The sequence below is a fragment of the Ruditapes philippinarum genome, unplaced genomic scaffold, assembly GCF_026571515.1.
Source record: "Ruditapes philippinarum isolate M1 unplaced genomic scaffold, ASM2657151v2 ctg17949_1_1_1_1, whole genome shotgun sequence".
NCBI lineage: Eukaryota > Metazoa > Mollusca > Bivalvia > Venerida > Veneridae > Ruditapes > Ruditapes philippinarum.
Genome location: NW_026867348.1, coordinates 12,539 through 16,868, shown reverse-complemented (window position 1 = coordinate 16,868; position 4,330 = coordinate 12,539). Strand labels below are relative to the sequence as shown.

Sequence of the window (4,330 nt, the reverse complement as noted above, 5' to 3'; positions counted from 1 at the left end):
CCCTGTTTCTAAATAATTACTCCATGTTTCTAAATAATTACTCCCTGTTTCTAAATAACTACTCCCTGTTTCTAAATAATTACTCCCTGTTTCTAAATAATAACTCCCTGTTTCTAAATAATTACTCCCTATTTCTAAATAATAACTGCCTGTTTCTAAATAACTACTCCCTGTTTCCAAATAATTACTCCCTATTTCTAAATAACTACTCCCTGTTTCTAAATAATTACACCCTGTTTCTAAATAATTACTCCCTGTTTCTAAATAATTACTCCCTGTTTCTAAATAACTACTCCCTGTTTCTAAATAATTACTCCCTGTTTCTAAATAATAAGCGTTTTATGACAACAACACCGCTTGCTCTGAATAAGGTTACTATTATAATGTGTGTTACAGAGTTAAGACAACATAAAAATCAGTATATTTATAGCTGCACATAGTGTACATTGTGTGATAAAGAGTAGATAAATAATCAATTCACTTTCCTTGTTTCTGTCAGTCACAGTTTTCTTTAAATGATATAAACCTTGGTTAATATTTACAGATCCATTTATCCCTAAAAATTTCATCATTTGAGTTGCGTCATGACAAAACCAAAATAATGGGTTTGCGACCAGCATGGATCTAGACCAGCCTGCGCGTCCGCGCAGTCTGATCAGGATCCATGCTGTTCGCTATCAGTTTCTCTATTTGTTATAGGGTTTGTAAGCGAACAGCATGGATCCTGATCAGACTGCGCGGATGCTGGTCGCAAACCCATTATGATGGTTTTGTCGTGACACGGCTCATTTTCATATCATTTTGATATCCAATAATAGTTTCGAAAACAGTCATCATTGTCCATATTTCTAAACTATCTTCTGCTTTTCAGTGACTTATTTTGTATGGATATGTATTTTGTACCTAATTTTTTAATCTTTAATAACACATATTAATATATCACATACTCGTCTAACGTTTACTCTTCTGAACATTTTTTAAATCCACTTTAAAATCATTTTAAGAGAAAAGTTGTACCTTTTCTACATAGAAAAATCACATTTAGTTCTGAGTTTTTAATATGAGTGCGTGCCGTTAAAAAGCGTTTCAATAATAACATGCCCAAATTATGCAAATATTAATACAAATATACATGTCAGAAAAATGGCATTGCTTTTGTGAACCTTAACATAATTATGCTTTGTCCAATTTTATTAACCTGTTAGTAGCATACCGATCAAACTGTTAGTGAACTGGACACGCAAATCATTGATAGGTCTCCGACAATGTCCATAACATGAACGGTCAACAATCGGCAATAAATATAGATAAGATAATTATAGCGAAATTGTCTTAGATCGAGTCTGTATATTCAGTAGCTTCTAAGATCGTAATGGGTCCACTCATAATTTTCTCTAAGATCTATTTTAACACCAGCAGACAAGAAGTGTTGTGCCTGTTCGAAACAAGTCCTTCCATAAAATAAGCTTATAATGCTTGTAATGAATAATTTCAATGTTTGGTTGTGAATACCGAAAATGCTTTATTTTCTGTGCTAAGGTTTCTTCTTATGGCTGAAAGCATCCGCTAAGATAAAAGAACCAATACTCAGAAACTGGGCAAATATGGGTATCTAGTCCCGGGGTGCAAATCAACTTTTACAGTTACAACTTTGATAGGAGTTCAAAAAATGGCCACCATGTTACCAGGCATAATAAAAATGTATATTTACAAAACATAAGCTAAATTACTTTGAATGATAATTTATTCATCAAAACACATATATTCTATGCATGCTCTTCTATCATTAAAAAAATTACTAATTCCTTTGCGGTTTGATAAATCATCAATCAGAAATTTGTTAAAAATGTTTCAAAGGTTAAAACTATACTCGCACATAATGACATAGGTACAGTATATAATATATATAAGTCTTAAGGCATTTAAGAAATTTACACATAACATCCCAGAATTTTTCAATTCTACGTTGTTACAAGTACATCGACGAAATGGCTAAGCTATTGATGCTGTTATTTCTAGTGGGATTTTTGGCGATTACAATTCTGCCTGAATTTGCTGAAGGTATGTAAAATAATTTATTGAAAACCAAAACAGTACATCTATATACAAAAGTAAATACACTTTATTTTTATTTTTAATAATACTTCAAACAATTGTTGATGTATATCAGTTTTGTTTGGGATGTCCGCTGCACAATGCTTAAAGTCACTAGCTAAGATTTCCCCATCTCCGCTTTGAGTTAGAAAGGGGTAAATTGTTTATATGAACTTTTGGTTATACAATAAGAAAGGAAGAAAAACATACACTTTTCATTACTGAAGAATTATTACATAATAAAAATGTAATTCATTGAACTGCACAGAATAAAAAACTTCATAAAAACGTATATATTGACAAAAGAATATAAAATAATGAATCGTCCTGTTTTGGTGACACGTATTAGTTACAGGAGCATTTATTTGTTTCTTTTCTACAGATTACGATAATTTCACCAAAAGATATCTATAATTGCATTAAAGCCGGACACGTATAAAGAAGAGTAGAAAACCTGTCGCTAATCTTGGTTGTCGCCATTTACACCACAATAACTTTAAAACGGACAATTGTCCATATATCTGATTTTATAAATGTATGTTCTAACTATATACAGGGGCGTCCGTGACCGAGTGGTTAAGATCGTTAACTTCAAATACAACCACTGGCTCCTCACCGCTTTGGGTTCTAATGCCGACAGGGGCTTTGGATTCTTTCATATGAGGAAGCTATCCAGCTAGTTTACGGAACGTCGGTAGTTCAACTCAGGTGCCCGTTCATGCCTGAAATAATGCAAGGAAGGGCACCTGAGGTCTTCCTCCATCAGTAAAGCTGGAAGGTCGTCATATGACCCTGACTGTGTCGGTGTGACGTAAAATCCAATCAAACAAGCACACTATTTATATACTGTAATGATACTGTTAATCTATTTGCATTTACGGAAACCTAGCTTATATAAGAAGCAATGCAAATCTTTATCTATTCAGCTCAATATGGTGACTGTTATACCACCTGTCGATATGGCACTCGTTTCTGTGGGTACTGTAGAAGATACCCCTACCGACTTCTCAGATGTTGCGGCGGCGGCGGCGGCGGCGGAGGAGGAGGAGGAGGAGTGAGTTTTGATTCTCTTTCTTTAATACGCCTTTTCAGTGAAACGATGTTATTTCTTTATAAATTAATAAACCTACTTAAACATATACTTTGCTCAAATATGATATTGGAAAATTTTGATAATTGCTTCACAGTCTTTTTGTAAATATAAGATATGCATGTTCTGACTTCATACAAAGTGGAACCACTATAAATATATTTTAACAGAGGATTAGCATTACTTGGCCCGTATTAAGAACGCAGATTCCAATATATAGTTTGTACGCTTTTTTAATTTTAATTAGACATATTCAATATGAAGTTGATAATTTCAATAAATTTCTGCAATAAAAGTATTTTAGTCGGAGATGAGCACAGTATATCTTTAAGAGAAGTTACCCACTTTTATTATCTCTATACAGTTATTAACAAAGACATTAAAGTATATCATTTAAAACACATTCAAAAATAAACATTTTATTGAATTCAGTTATTGAGTCGTTACAGAGTTTTGTTTAAGAAAATCTCTATAATTGTATTTAATACTTAATTTCAATGTCTTATTCAATTAAAGATGAAATTAAATGTACCTACAATTTGTTAATTTATATTTTTACCGGATTTTATTTAGCGGTACCCAAGGCCATACTAGTACCAAATGATTTCGTCAAGAACACTTAAACAACAATTGACCAAAACCAGTGTTACCAACAAATATGGCGACAGTAAAGAACCAAGATAAAATAAGCAATTCATTTTAACTTTCTTTTTCTATTCTTATCACTTTTCTCCTTATCATACATAAAACACAAATGGAATGAAATTTGATAATAAATGAGATACATTATGTTACGTTGTTATTGTCTAGGATAAAAAACTTTATGATTTTTTTAGTCTTCATGTATTAATCGAGTTGAAAGCTATTATGTTTGTGTGCAAGAACAACTCTATACGACCATGACATGGGTCCTATTTTATTGACCTATCCAATACTGAGTACATTATATAGTCCAACATACTTTACCAAAGCAATAACAAAGCTTACCGTCGTTGTGAATTCGGTAATACGAATTTTTAAACCAATAATGGATGATAATGAAAAATGGCAATTTCATAACCAGTTCGAGTGTCCTCTTGAGCTGAAGTGGTGAAATGTACAGAGTCTGCATCTTCAGGCATAAGTCGGTTATGTTCAAGCTGCATT

The 4,330-nt window shown here is 32.5% G+C and overlaps 1 long non-coding RNA gene across 1 annotated transcript; it reads left to right on the top strand.

Moving 5' to 3' along the window:
• The first annotated feature begins 1,902 nt into the window (after nt 1–1,902).
• On the top strand, nt 1,903–3,973 carry LOC132735794 (uncharacterized). Its single transcript, XR_009626499.1, has 3 exons — nt 1,903–2,061; nt 3,021–3,148; nt 3,758–3,973. It is a non-coding gene; the product is annotated as an uncharacterized LOC132735794 (long non-coding RNA).
• Nucleotides 3,974–4,330: the final 357 nt, after the last annotated feature.